At 36.3% G+C, this 15,533-nt stretch overlaps 1 non-coding gene across 1 annotated transcript; it reads left to right on the top strand.

Annotated features, from left to right (window-relative positions):
- The first annotated feature begins 3,728 nt into the window (after window positions 1–3,728).
- LOC117720264 (U6 spliceosomal RNA) lies at window positions 3,729–3,835 on the top strand. The gene has a single exon (XR_004608284.1). It is a non-coding gene; the product is annotated as a U6 spliceosomal RNA (small nuclear RNA).
- Window positions 3,836–15,533: the final 11,698 nt, after the last annotated feature.

Below are 15,533 nucleotides of genomic sequence, written 5' to 3'. Positions count from 1 at the left end.
CTCAGGTTTCTTTATTTTCTTCTTCTTCTTTTTTTTATCTGTGAAAAGACACACCTTTAAGTCCAGACTTAGAGGAAAGAAGACACACCTGTAATCTGAGCCACAACTGCTGCTAGACTGTTTAAGGATGTGGAAGAAGAAAGCCATTGCTGTTTGCCTGCTTGCCCTTGCCTTCCTAGCAAGCCCATTCCTTCATTAGCATTAGAACCTACTTCTTTGGAATTCCAGTGTACACTGAAGACCAGCTGGGACATCAGCCTTGTGGTCTAAGCAACTACTGGATTCTTGGACTTTCCAACCACAGCCAGTCATTGTTGGGTTAGCTGGATTGGATTGCAGCCTGTAAGTCATTCTAAAATTTTATATATATATATATATATATATATATATATAGAGAGAGAGAGAGAGAGAGAGAGAGAAATTATAAATTATATAATTATATATATCATATATCATATATAATTATATATTATATGTATATATGGAGAGAGAAAGAAATTCATTATATAAATTCTGTTACTCTAGAGAACTCTGACTAATGCAATACCCATAACAGTTTCAGAGAATTTAAACTTATGATTACAATTTTATTAATGTTATTATTAAAAATATAATAATTACTTCAATGCCTATAGGTTTCAGTCATTGTATATTTATTCATGATTTAGATATGTGAAATTATTGCTTAAGGTATGTTAAATGACATGGTAAAATACAGCTTGTAAGGAAAGACATCACTAATCTAAAAATACATAATACATAAATGAATATTTGACATATATGAGTTCTAAATTAGACTCTTTTTGCCCCACTATTTACAAACGGTATAAAATGTTCTATCAGAGATCAAAATCAATAATAATTCATTTTATATACAATATAAAAAAGGGAAACATGAGTGTCTACACACATGTGCACAAACACACAAGTATGTATAAAATAAGTTTTTGCTGTGTGTGTAAAATGAAATAGATGACTATATGTTTGTATATATGTGATTTTTATATTTTGTGTATAAATCTATATTACCTTTTCTATATGTTTCTTATCTATATGTTTGGTCCTATGGTTAATGTAGATGGCTAGTTTCCAAAATGAGACTCGAGTTTCTCCAGTTCAGAAATTACCACAATGCACAAGTATTTAAGCTGTGAGAGGTAAGGTAGTGTCTTGTGAATGCTATTTTTCCTAAAAGAATCTTTATCTTTTCTAGAGAACTCTGACTAATACAATATCCATAACAGTTTCAGAGAATTTATACTTATGATTACACATCATGCTGTCTTTTTGATTAACAAATTATTGAATTATCAAAAATTATGCCTTATGAACTGCAGACATTGAATCTGTTGGATTGTTGCATAAAAAATGAACCCTGTTGGCGAGATTGCGAGATGATGAGACATTGAAAGCAATTGTAAATGTTTATAGTAGTTGGGCATCAAAGACTATTCCAGCAGTGTTTCGATTTCTCTCCTCTTCCTCTCCCTCTCCCCTCCCTCCTTCCCTTTCTCTCTCTCTCTCTCTCTCTCTCTCTCTCTCTCTCTCTCTCTCTCTCTCTCCTCTCTCTCTCTCTCTCTCTCTCTCTCTCTCTCTCTCTCTCTCTCTCTCTCTCTCCTGTGTGTGTGTTGAATGTATGCCACATTTTTATGAAGTTGCTAAGGTTGCCAAGTAACATTGTCAGATCCACTGTAGCTGTATTTAGAGGTAGTTTTGAGGCCCCTGAGGTGTGTGTTGGAAACAAAACACAGATCCCCTGGCAGAGCAAAAAGTGCTCTTAACTGTTGGCTATCTCTTGAGCTTAGTTTTCTTCTTTTTTGAAATTGTAAAATATGAATATTGGTCTACTCTAGATAGAATAGTAAGCAAAAAAACAAAAAACAAAAAATGAGTGTTGGCTACATGGCCCAGAGAATGAAGTGCTTGCTACACAAGCATAGAACTTGTGAAATGGTGGGCATTGTGTTGATGTTCCTAAATTCTGTGCTTGAGTAAGACAAGACAAGTGGATTCCTGGGGCTTACTAGCCAATTAGAATAGCAAATTGGTGAGCACTGGGACAGTGAGAGAAACTATTTCAAAAACAAACAAATAATATGTAAACCAATCTAGGAAAACACCCGGCATCAACCTCTAGCGTCTACAGGTTTAAGCACAGCACACATATGAGCATGTATACAAACATTCAACACATGTTATTTAATACATCCATTATTGAAGATAGAAATGCCATTAAAAATTACAACTCAGAACCAACAGCATAGCTGTTGACTTCAGAAGCTCTGACTTCTTATCCAGCTTCCCTAGAGATTAAAATTCTTGCTCCAGGTTATCTTGATGTATATTGCTTTCCAATACCAGTTAGATGATATCTACTTAATTACTGCAGCCAACTACATCAGGATACTTCATGTTTTGGGTGGTTTTTGTAGAACATAAGTGGCTCTAAGTGCCTATCCTTTTAGTGCATAGACTGATAACATCGAGTAAGTGAATGTGTGTGTGTGTGTGTGTGTGTGTGTGTGTGTGTGTGTGTGTGTGTGTGTAGAATGAACGAATGGATACAATGGATGCAACTTGTAGTTTCTTAACTCAATTGTCTATAACACAAAACAAAAAACACAGTCATATTTTCATATTTGTGGCTTTACTTCCTCAGGATACAAAGGCTCCTGAGGAATGTTGTATCCATCTGCAAGGAACCCCCTTCCAGAGTAACAGTGACTCTACTTCTGTCCTCTCTGCTTATGTTCATGGCGTCAGTGAGTGAATTTTAAAAATTCATTATATTAAAACCTTAAGCAACACTCCATATCTTTGGAGATGAACAGATAATGTGGCTTTCCCAGGAGTGTGTGTCTTCAGGTATTTGCTATTATCTGAATCAGCTGTGGAGAATTTGAAAGGAGGCACCAACTGCTACTGGGGGAAATGGTTGTTGTCAGAGTAGATGACTTTGGTGATTTCTCTGCCTGAGAACACATTCTATCTTTACATGGATATGCAGTCCCTTCTTGCTTATGTGTTTCCCATGCTCTTTTCCTAGCTACACTACTGTTCTTTTACTCTCATCAAACAACTTTGTTCACTTTTTATGATGGGTTTTCACTCATTCTGCTCATAAATAACCACTGTTTGTGGAAGCAGGAGGTTCTTTGTGAGTTTAAGGCCAGCCCAGTCTATATAGGAAGTTCAAGGATAGCCAGGACTACATAAAAAGACCTTGTCTCAAAAAAAAATAAGAAAAGAGGGAAGGAAGGAAAAGGGAGAGAGAAAGAAGATGATGGGAGGAGAGAGAGAGAGAGAGAGAGAGAGAGAGAGAGAGAGAGAGAGAGAGAGAATCAAAGCAAATTTCTGTTTCCTGTTTTCTTCCCTCCTTGGCCAACTCATATTCTGTTGCATTGCTTTCCTGTTATGCAGAAACCAGTTTCACCAGTTTCAAGTTTTCCCTTCTTCCACACTACACTTCCTGAGCTTGGAGCATGCATCACTAACTTCTATGTTGCCTTTGTTTGTCTCATTGCCATTCTCAGAGGGGGCACTCTGAAGATGCTCTTAATTTAGACATTTGTGTATTTGATATAGGAGAAAAGGCATTGGGTGATGTCAGCAGTCTACCATCCCACAGAGCAACCATGGAAGGACATTCTTATTTTTCCCTGAGCTGAATGTTCTGCCCCTTCAGGAAACCCTGATTCTGAGGAACCTTGAGTAAGAAATACAGTCTGGTGCTCGCTTCGGCAGCACATATACTAAAATTGGAACAATACAGAGAAGATTAGCATGGCCCCTGCACAAGGATGACACGCAAATTCATGAAGCGTTCCATATTTTTGAGGAAGAGAAGGAGTAAGAAGAGGAGGAGAAGAAGTAGAGGAGAAGCTAGGTGATGAAAGAGAGAAAGAGGGGGGAGACAGGGAGGCAGATGTTCACGTGTCTCCACCAGTCAAAGATAGTTGATATATCTAGGGTGGGTAGTGGGTTACACCTCTGATTGAACAATTCCAAACTAATAAAGCCTATGATTAACATTTTAAAAAAAATGTATAAATGCAAAAAGGAAAAGGGGGCATGGGATAGGGGTTTTCTAAGGGGGGGGTGGGGAAAGGGGATGGCATCTGAAGTGTAAATAAAATATCTAATAAAAAATGGAAAAAAAAAAGAAATACAGTCTGTTCAGCTATGTAGCTATTCATTAAACAGGTTTAGGTACATTTCTTAAGTAAGTCCTTTTGTCTTACCTACCTCAAAACACAATCAGTCTTTAACCAGTGCTAAATTTAGACTCTTCCAAATTCAATAAAAGAAACATTTGATTTTTTTATATTCTGCTTTGTAATCTTGACACAAGTCCTTTTACTATTGTCAGGAGAATGGATATTTTAAAAATAGTTATTATTAGCACTTCATTACTGTTATCTCCTTCAGCAATGCACTTCTAAAACCTTTCAAGGATCTGCTATTTTGTTCACATTTTCAAAGATTTCTTTTGTTCCTTTTGTCTAACAAGAAGGCAGAGGTGCTCAGCAATGTGGTTGTGAGGCTTGTCCACCCTCTGTTAAGAGTTCAGACCTCTGGAGAACAATTTTAGTTAGGGCATCTTCAGTTCTCCACCTTGAAGAAATTAAGATTAGGCTTTGTTCCATTTTCCCACTGTAGACTCAAAACAGAACTCAAAGTTACAAGGAGGCAGCAGGTGTATCTAGCTGAAAGCCTAACTGGTAAATAGCTCTTAAATATTCCCCTTCACTTCATTTTGTGTGCTACCATGTATGTATGCATCAGAAGTGTGTGTGTGTGTGTGCACGCATGTGTATGTGTCTTATGTGACACTATTCCCAAATATCTACTTACCCAAGAAAGAGAACCAATAATAGGCAAGCTATAGCTCTTCCCTAAAGTATGACTTGGTGAACCGATGACTTTTACTGGTGTGTTATTGGAGAATGGGTGAGGGGTTGTATATGAAACAGAAATGACTCAAAGACACCGACATCATCAAAAGCCCATCCCTACATGGGTGACAGATCATGAAAGCTGGAAATCTGGAGCTCACTGCATAGCCTGTAGAAAGCTCAGCAGGCTGTGTCTTTTCCTGGCAGCTCAGTTGGTCTGAGCCTCCTCCAGGAAGGCTTCTCCCAGGCAACTCAGCAGGTCTCAGAGTATCTCCTAACTGGCTTTATTTTCATGATGAAGGGGACTAGTGAAGTTTTAAGTATCAGTGGCTCCTTATGCTAGTTTGAATTGTTTAGGTCCTGTCTTAATGAGCTTTTGTGCAGTATGGATGGTACCATCTTGTAGCAGAGTATATTGTTTCTTTTTTCTGTAAAAATCCTGTCTTAAAGAACTTCTATCCAAGAAAAAAAGTTTTAACCTTTGGGGAAATTGCTACACAACAGCAGATATGCATTCATCTATACACCAGAGGTGAACCTCTGGTGTCATTACTTGGGGCCCATCCAATTTAGACTTTTTTATCCAGGGTCTCACATTGTGCTGGAGTCTTAATAATCTGCCTGAGTATCTTTGAACAGTTTCTACTTGAGTTCTACAGTTCAAATTCAAATCTTCATGGTTGTGGGGCAAGTACTTTATAAACTGGGCTTTCTTCTCAGACCTATTTCAGGGTTTATGCTGTTTGTTATTTGTCAGCGTCCTGACAAAAGATGGGAATGAATGAATATGAATATGAATATATACATATATGTTTCTAAGATTTTTATTTAATTATTAATTTAATGCTCTCAGGGAATCTGATATCTGGAGGCACAGAATTTTGTACATTAGACCTAGAAGTGTAAGCATATTTTCCTATTATGTTGTTTTAGACAATATCTACAGGTAAATGAATGACAGCTAGAATAGGCTATTTGAATAGAGATGGAAAACATGCTTAATAATTAAGCACAACTTTTTATTTATGTGTATTGTCTGGCCTTAAAGTCATTGTAAAAGCAATGAAAAATCATGGATGGTGCAATAAGGCTTAGAAAGTTAGAGAAAACCTACTTTGTACAAACAAATATATGAAGTAAAGGCTAGAGAAATGAATCTTTATCTTTGTATGAGAATCTTCATTACATCCTTCTTTAGTGGTTTTGCTATATATCTCTGCTTTCCTACTCAAATATGAGATGAATTTTTTTCATAAATGTGAATTGCTGTGAAATTTCAATCTTTATTTTAATGTACTTTCTGGTTCTATCTATCTATCTATTATCTATCTATCTATCTATCTATCTATCTATCTATCTATCTATCTTTTAGTTCTCTTTAGTTGCTTCTTATTTAAATTAGTCTCTCAGTTTGTTCCATGATCTATACCTATAACATTCTTTCCTTCCAGTCTTCTCTCTCTTGCTCAGACCTGCTAGACCATCTTAGTCACAGACTTTATTTTTCCTCTCTTTTTTTTTCACCAAAACTCAAATACTTTGTCTTGGTTATAAGAAATGAAGCCCGATATTTTTATAGAAACTACTTTATTCTCTTCTAGCAAGTTCCATTTTTAAAACAAGATGGCGTATAAAAAGTGTTGGAGGCTGGAAATAAGGAAAGCAAATGGTTAAAAGCTTGGTGAGTAATATTTATTTTTAAAATGCAAAGTGCAGGATAAATAAGACAAGGGAGTCTTTCTAGTGACAGCAAATCGGTGATGTATTTTCCCTGTTGTTTGACTGTGAATAGGATGGAAACAAATATTGAAACAAAGTCTGTGGAGAGAAGAAGGATCTATTTATAGCCTTAGAATCTTGTACACTGGAATGAATAAGATTCTGAAAGGCTATATAAGGACAAATTGTTGTTGGTTGTTGAAAGGGAGAAGTGACTTCTGGAGATGGTTGACCTCCATGTACATTCTGTGGCTCACCTGTTACTCCTAATTAATTAATTAATTAATTAATGTTAGGAGTTGCTATAATATACTACTCCAAATATCTATTTAATCATAATTTATAAAGCAAAACCATTAAAAATCATGTGATTCCTACATAAGAAGATATGAAGTCAAGACATACCATTTCTGAGTATACTGTTGTATTGGATTTAGGACACAAAACTTATGGGATTCTGTCATAATTGTGTTCAGAGGACCAAAGGAAATAATGTGTGAATAATTTATAGGAGCAGAAAAATAATGATTTATCAAAAAGAAAATGCCAAGAAATACATTGTTCTAAAAGAATCAAATAGAAGCTCTGAACATTTGAAGTAAAATAACTGAAATAAAAGTTCAACCTTGGGCTGTGACAAATGGACAGCATTAGAAGAACAAATCCATTGACTTTGAATGAATGGGTATTATCTAATGCAGACATGAAAAGCAAAACATTAAATAAAATGATTAGAACCTTCTGAAAACATCAGTACACTATAACATACACACATGAAAATACAAACCCTCAAAAGAAACAAAAGAGACAAAATGAAAGAGAAAAATATATGAGAAGATCAAACCACTGAAAAATAAAAGTTTAAAAGCAGGTTGAAACAAACGACAAGTTTTGAAAAAGCAAAACTTTCCTATAAGATGGAGGGAAACAGTGCAACTAATGTCTGACCTCTTACCTAAAGCAAATAAACTGTAAGACAGTGGGTTATGCTCAAAATGCTTAAAGAAGACAAGCCTGACTGCCAAGCCTTCTATACCCATAAAAATATTATTCAAAAATAACACCATTCCAAAATACACAAAATTTACGAAGTCATTGGTAGATGTCCCAGAGCCAGGCCTTTACTCTTCCTGTCTGACTCCACTGTCACAGACCTCACTGTTGCACATTGGATGTTCTTTCTTTCTGACTGCTCAGTGCCTCTTGACTTCACGCTAGGAGGAAGTCAGACATCTTACTGTTTCATTACAATGGTGACTTTGGACCACAACTTTAATTTTTCAGTAATGTAGTAGCTGTATCTGTCCCGGAAGAGACGTAGGCAAAGAGGGTAAATCTCTTCATGTAAATCCTATTTGAAGACATTTCACTTACTAGAGATGACAAAAGTGGATGTTATTGCAAATGAAAGCAGTAAAGTTGGAGAACTGAATTGTATGAATTGCTTCATAATTAATCAGAGCCAGACCTGTGCACCAAAGTTAGAAGTACCACCTTTGTGACTTATATTCCCTTTAAATGCCAATAATATAGATATAGTAGCTGGGATTTCAAAATTTCAGCTCTACTAGCATCCTGAATGACTCCAGTCTACCATAAAGGAGAGTAACTGAATGAAGAGGCAGAGTATATGGCTCTGTTCAACCAGTGGCACTAATGAGATTATTTCTCACACAAATCACATGGCAGTTTCTTCATTAGGAACCAGGAAATCAATATTTAAAGCTCCTTAATTTTCAGACCAACAGAGATAACAAAGCCCAATTCTATGATGCTGTATCTATGGGAAGTGGGTAGCCATATTTCAGTCTCACTGCAAGGTAGTGATATCAACTGCCAGCTAAACGTGGGGAAGCAAAGTCCTCATGCTTCCACTTGAAAAAAAGCTGAGCACAAAACAGGCATGAAACCTGAGATAAAACTTTATTACCTTTAAAAGCAGGACACAGCCGTGCTTTCAAAGAATAGCCTTGAAGAACCTTTGGCAAAAGAAAGCAAGTGAGAGTTGGAGAAACTAAGACACCTTCCTCTGGAGAAAAAAATTCAGCATAATTCCATGAGACTGCAATATGTAGATCCATATCAGTGATTCCTTACTCATGAAGATGTCTAAATGCATGGACAAATCACACCTTGTTGCTATCTTTGCTAATGTAAGAGTCAAGTTTTAAATACTCACAAACATACATGCACACACTTAAATCTACTCTAATCAGAGGATCAGGCTTGTTAGATGCTATGAAATGGAAAAATGGCTACTAACTTTCCCATTAAAATTGGTCAGCTGGACATAAGCATTCAAAGATTCCATGCAAACCACATGATATACAATTAGATCCTGAAGCCAGAATGACTTGATTCTATTTCTAGAGAAATGATGCCTGCAAGGTACAGCTGTAGGCTTAGAGTTTTCAAAACCTACTTTTAATAGAGGTTCTTGAATGCTTTAACATCCCTTCTCGCCCACCACCCACCACAGGTAGTGGATAGGAAAGGTTAGTTGAGCAAAGGAAGATGTGTTCCTGTTTAGAAATGTTTATTTGGAGCAGATCCAATCTGTGTTATCAGTATATCAGCAGTTCAGTTTGTATGAATCAGCAGCAGATCAAGCCTCTCTCAAACACATTAGCAATAACAGGTCCAACCAGAAAAAAATCGCAAGGCTCTGCCAATCAGCCGAAGTCAGTGGAAGCAGAAGAAGCTACCAGAACACCACCAGATTTTTGGTGCATTTCTCTCTATGAAGTCAGAACAAATGATGACCAACAAAAACAGTAAGGTGTACCAATACCAGCATCATCAGTGAAGACCAGTGTCGGCAAAGCCAGTTAAGAATGGCAAGGTGTACCAATTCCATCCAGTGTCACCCACTCACCACTGGGGTATATTATATCCTTTCCAAACATCACATGTTCTCTCAAGCATCTGCTCTAGCAAAACGTCACATTCCCTTTTCCAGGCTGCCTCCAGAAAAACATGTCTCTTAGCAAAAACATCCTCCCACATGTCTGCTTGAGCAAAAACATTCTCTCATAAGACACTTTCCAGAAAATTATCACATGACATAACTGAGTCTCTAAAGAAACCAGAAAATTCCACTTCATACAGTTTTAGTGAAAAAACTGTCTATAATAATCCCTAAATTTCTACCTTATGGACTTGATCTCCAGTTTTACCAAGAATCAAATCTCCATTAAACTAAAAAGGTACCTGTTGGATCCAGTCTTGGCAAAACACTTCAGCCAATGAAATGGATATCTTATCCTGGAGTCAACAATGTTCTTGGTCTGAATCATTGTTGCCCCTGTCTACTATTTAATCTAGTGTTTGATGCTTTGCTCATAAATTCAAATGTAATTGCTTCTGATGTTTCTGTAGCTTCCTGAGTTTCAAGAGGACACTGCCATTAGAGCATGTAGTTGTCCTAGAGGCAAAGAGGCTGTAAGTAACATCATTTTGACAATGTAACTTGGAAATAAATTGGATTTCTTTTCCAATTAGTTTTTTCATGTCATTTTATTCTATTGCCTCAGGATCCATATTCCTCAACCAAGCTCATTCTCTTTTCTAATTGGAACACTGTCTTCATAGTCTTCTCTTAGGTTCCCATAGTACTTCCTATGACAATTTAAAAAAAAATAAGCACACACTGAGTGACATAAAACAATATTAATATAGTTTATTTTACTATTTAGAAGGTTGGGGATTTAAAACCAGTTCCATTGAGCTGAAGTCAGACACTGGAGGAGCACACTCCTACCATCAGTAAGCCTTAGGAGAAAACCCTTCATTGACCTTGTCTCCCCATCTCAGTTTCCATGACTGTTAGCAATTCTTGGTTTATAATCACTTCATTTCAATCTATACCTCTGTCTTCATGTATCTTTTGTGTATGTGTCAATATCCCCCTGCCTTCTTCTTTGAATGTTTCATGTGTTGAGGCTTAGAACATATCACAACGATCCAGAATAATTACTCTGTCTTAAAAAAAAATGCATCTTTCAAGATCCCTTGTCCAAGTGAAATAGGTTTCATGGATGCAGACTTCGTACTATAAATATAATCTACTACTACAGACTGTAGTTTTAATGTTTGTTCATTGTTTAGATGTTTGTCCTATAGCCGTTTTTCTACTTTAAATCATGTATGTGTAACTAATTAACACATTTCAAAGTCAATGCAGTAGTGGCTCCTTTATTATCCTAGCAGAATTCACCTACTCTAATAAATATCCTTATCACCAACTTCTTGATGAATTATATCATGGGACTTAGACTTTCATCCACCACCATTTAAACCAGACATCTTAAGTGTGTCTCGTTTAAACTAGATACTTAGGCTAGACAAAAATGAGTCTCTCTGACTTTGTCTTATTCCCTCATGCTTCTTAGCTAAAATAACTACTCTAATTCTTCATTGATCTTGATAAGCCCTCTTCCAAATCTGCCATCACTAGCTGCATTTTAGCTATTGTTAAGGGACTCTCCCATACCTCATATCATTAACTTCCTATTTAAAATTGCAGGAGGTGAGTGTTTAAAGTTTTTTGACATGATTTCCTTTTATAATAACAATAAACAGATAGCATTCCCAGGTTGACCCTCAATCACCTCTGTTTTCTTATCTTCTGAGAATCCTTCAGCTAGCACTCTCATTCTGTGATGTTACGCAAATACTGTATTGACAAAGAGCAAGGCTATGCTGTGAAATATCCTGGTCTCCTAGTCATAAATGCTGCCATTTATGTTACAAAATTGCTATCGTATAGACATCTATTATTAGGAATGGGGAAATCTTAGATATGTTGACTGAGATCTACTAAGCTAGCCCCTGCCTTTCCATAAGAATTCTAGGTGGTTTGTATTATTAAAATCTGAGACGTTCCATCTCAGACAAACCAATTTTAATGCCACATTTAAATTAATGATTTAGAAGGGTACATTTTTTTTTCTGCTGGAATTTGTCATTTCTTTTAGGTGTTTACCAATGATTAAGCACACCAACCTCCCAAGACTTTTTTTTTACTGTGAAGAAAAACAAAGAAAGAGGTGATGAGACAAGTCATTTCAACACTCCAGAAGTTTAATGAGGGAATTATTATGAAGTCAACTTTAATAATGGATAATAAATTAGTATAAAATACCTCATAGATAGACTTGTAATAAAGTGCAAATTGGAAATACAATGCAATTAACCATTTATTGAAACATGGTAGACATAGGGCATCAAATGTCAGCTTCCTAAATATACTTTCTCATTATTTCTGAAACATATTAAATGATCAATAACATCAGTAGATCTTTTGTTTTAGTCCTTCACTTAAAAGAGAAAGTTTAATAAGTTATACTAAAAGAAGTATAGGTTAATTATCATTAGTTTTGTTGGTACATGAATATCATTCCTAGATGAATTGAAATAGCTTAAGACGTTTTCCATGGATGATCTGTTAAAAAATGCCTATAAGATTTTGGTCTGTGACTTGTATCTTCTTATAACCAAAATCACTGCCTATAAGGAAATGTTAGCCTGATATAAAACTTGATTAATTCCTTCAAAAAGTGAACATAAACTATACATTATTCTAATGCCAAAGAAAAAATACCAATGGTTTTCATTTGGTTGTTTCTCCTCAGTGTGGTGTTCCTGTTTAAGTACTTAAGTACACATCAGTTTTTCAAAATTAAATAGATAAGAAAAGATGTTGGAAATTCAGCAAAATGTAAAATCTCTACTGAACACCCGGTGCATTTTTTTTTCTTCATGTAGGAATTTTATGTACTCAAGGACATTTTAAATCTGTGTTTAGGAATCTTATTCAGAAAAAAAACAAGTTGCTAAAGTTGCTTATTTCCCATACATAATACAATAACAAATGATAACTATAAATACATGTTTGAATGGTTTAAAGAATGACAGCATGGTATGACATAATCCTGCTAGGCTTTTGTCTTCAATCCTTTTCAGTTCTTTCAAAGCATTGTGAAGTTTCCCTGTGTTGTTATAGTAATTTCATAGTCTTACCGTTAAGATGCATGTGTTTGATGGAATTTTGTGGAGGTCTCCGGGACCACAATGGCCAGCAGACAGTCCATCCACAAGAGGCAAGAAGGCAGTTTGGATGAACATGCCTCAGTAACTGATATTGATTCAAACATTTTAGGCATACTAAAGCACAACATGATTTGAAAAAAGTTTTCTGGTGATAATTAGTTCAAGTCCATGAGCACAATGAAGCTTCAGACATCACTACATCGAAACTCTTTGTCAACTACAAGTGACATCTTCCATAAAGATAGGTTCTAGAGATTAGCCAAGAAACCTGGCTCAACAGTCTGGGGAAGGATAGAGCTACAGATTGACTGAGATATACCATCTCAAGATAAGGGTGTGGAGGAGGATCCCTTGTGGCCTGGCCACATAGATAGTGCAAAGGTCATCAGGCCATTAGCCATGACTACTCCCAGCCTTCTGGGTAGAAAGTGGGTTATACATCTCCTTGAAGAGAGAACCCTGTGTGTCTAGTATTCCTGGATCCCCTGGTGCTTCTCCATGAGCACAAGAACTTATAGGAAATATATTCCTACAGAATTTATTTCAAACCAAAAGGCTTCTGCACAGGAAGGGAAGGGAGATGATCAACAGAATTAAGAAACAACCTAAACAACAGGAAAATAAATTTTATAGCCAACAAGGGACTAACATCGAGGAACTATTGGAACTACAAAAAGAAAAATAAACAAGTAATGTAATTTTAAAATGGACTAAAGACTTAGACACGGAGCCATCAAAAACATGCAAGATTGTCAATTCTGTAAATCATCAGAAAATTGCAAATCAAACCACAGTGACCTAGTTAAAGGTTTCTAATACTGTAATAAAACACTATGACCAAAAGCACCTTGGGGAGGACGGGATTTATTTGTCTTATATATTACAGTGTATCTTTGAAAGAAGTCAAGGCAAGAACTCATGGCAGGAACTGAAGTAGAGGATATGGAAGAGCATGCCCACTGGCTTGCTCTCCCGCCTTCTTGCCTGCTTTCTTTCGTTATCCAAGCCAATGGGTCCAGGCATTGCACTGCACTTCTTCTTGTTGGTCAGGCTCCTAGTTGGTTTTTAATCAAGGAAATGCCCTACAGACTTCCCAATAAACTAATCTAATGGAGGCATTTTCTCATTTGAGGTTCTCATATAACTCTACATTGTATCAGGTTGACAAAAAGGTAGCCAGAACACACAATGAGATGCCATTTTCTTCCAGTAAAAAATGGCTATCATTAAGAAAAAGAAATAAATACATGAGGGCAGACAATTGGGTCCATTAGTAAAGTTCTTGTGACTTGAGTGTAACAACGCAAATTCAGATCCCCAGCATTTCCTAAAAAGCAAAACTTGGCAGCATGCATCTGGAATCCAAGCCCCAGGAAAATGGAGGTGAAAGGATATTGAGGCTTGCTGACCAGCAAGTCTAAGTCACCGAGTACTTAGACTTTTTCCCTTAGGTCCAGTGAAAAACTGTCTCAAAAAATAAGCTAAAGAGTGATTGAGGAAGATGCCCAACATCAACCTCCAGCCCCTGTGCATATGTATTTGCAAACAAATGAACATGTACGCACATGTGTACACAACACACACACACACACACACATGCATTGGTGGAGAAAACAAGTCAGCCCTGTAGATGAGTGGAATAGAATACCAGAAATGAAAAGACAATGGAAATGAGAAGAGAAAGAAACTGAAAAAGGGCTACTAAACACAAATAAATGGTAATGGTTCCTCAGACCCAAAGAGTGAAAGAACACTCTGTGACACTTTTCTAAATAACTAGAAATTCACAAATCTCCCAACACATAAAAACTGAGAATGGATGAAGATATATAAATGCTTACCATCGTGATGGATTAATACATTGTTACATGTATATCAAATAACAAAATGTCCACATAAAAACAATAAATAACTGTAACTGCACTCAGGCTAAAAGGCTTGTTCACATTTGTATATGTTGTATGAAAATACTCAGGTATTTTTCTTTTTGTTTTCTAATGCTAAATTATTTTTTAAATTCATCTTACATTGCTTACATTTTGTATAGGTAATTTTAACTTGTGAAGTGCTGTGCACTCAACACAACTATTACAAAGAAGTTTACATGTCATGTTTTAACTCCCTTTCACAAATAACAGAACACAGATAGAAGCATTGTTTTACTTGGCACATGTGAATAAGTGGGGAATTTTTTCATCAGTCATTCCTGTATATGCTAGTTATTTAAAATAAATTCAAATAAAGCAGAAGAGAGCAGTAAAAAAAAAAGAGAGAGAGAGAGATTCTGCAAATGAGTTAGAGTAGCAAGTGTCCTGTGTTTCTTGACCATGTGTCAAGGTATGACTGCAAAATCTTGTTGGCAGGTCATGACTATGCTTTAGTCTTCATTTTCTGTTTGCAGAAGTCCATGGGAACTAAGTTCTGGCAGGCCTACAGATGCATCATCAATATTCTCTGAAACCCATCCAAGGTTTCCAAAGCTCCCTATAGAGCTCTACTCCTCTAGTTTCCCATTTAAGTTTTTGGGGATTCTCCTGTCACCTATAAAACACAATGAATGCGTTTGTAAAGACTAAAAAGTGACCCTGAGTTTTTAAAATACCCTGGTGGCGGATGTTGAACTGTGTGTGCTCTGTACTTGATCACATAAAAATATACAGAGAAGCCAGAAAAAAAAAAAAAATCATGGATTTCCAAGTTGGCTACAGTCGGTCTTTGTCAATTTTCTGCCAGTACTGTACTGTGTAGACATTGCTAGATACATAGTTTCCATTTCTGCCACACTGTCAAATGTGAATGGTGAACCTATCGGGTGTTTTTTGTTTGTTTGTTTGTTTGTTTCTGCCAGCATCTCTTTCCTTCTGTCTT

Source organism: Arvicanthis niloticus, chromosome 14 (assembly GCF_011762505.2).
Source record: "Arvicanthis niloticus isolate mArvNil1 chromosome 14, mArvNil1.pat.X, whole genome shotgun sequence".
Lineage (NCBI taxonomy): Eukaryota > Metazoa > Chordata > Mammalia > Rodentia > Muridae > Arvicanthis > Arvicanthis niloticus.
The sequence above is the reverse complement of the archived record's forward strand: the minus strand, read 5'-3'. Positions and strand labels throughout refer to the sequence as shown.